The sequence below is a fragment of the Nanorana parkeri genome, unplaced genomic scaffold (assembly GCF_000935625.1).
Source record: "Nanorana parkeri isolate BGI_ZX_2015 unplaced genomic scaffold, ASM93562v1 scaffold512, whole genome shotgun sequence".
In the NCBI taxonomy this organism is placed as follows: domain Eukaryota; kingdom Metazoa; phylum Chordata; class Amphibia; order Anura; family Dicroglossidae; genus Nanorana; species Nanorana parkeri.
The window spans coordinates 633,107-633,666 of NW_017306780.1; positions in this window are offsets into that span (position 1 = coordinate 633,107).

The window sequence follows — 560 nt, forward strand, 5'->3', positions numbered from 1 at the left end:
AGAGTTAGGACCGCACTATAAGAGGTGCCTTGGCGCGGCAATGCGGCTTACACATCCTTTGCAGAAGACGTGTATCCAAACCTCTGTCATTGTCCTTAGTGGTGAGACAAGTTGTTTTACATGCTGGTTTGTGAGTGTGCCATGATGCCATTCTACTGTAACATAGTAGTATGTGTCCCCAGTTATGAAGGAACAGGAGGTGATTTACATCACCTCCTGTTAATTCATGAATTTCTCAATGGGGAGAAGAACTCAGAAGCACTTGTGTTGTAATTAAATATACGCCTGTATCATTTTATCACAACACAAACACCAACACAGCGCAAAAACAATTTATAACATAAATCGCTTATTTACAGTTTAGCGTTCCATCATTTTTTTAATAATCCCCTTTCCTCAGCTTCTCATTGGTGTGGCAGTATTAAAGTAAAGTGTTAGGCCTCATTCAGGAACCATTTACACCAGGGCGGAAGCTTTTCACCGTGGTTTCCGCACAATTTTCAAAAGACGCTCAAAAACGTGCTGATCAGCGTATTTCTATTAAAATGGGGGCGGGGGGT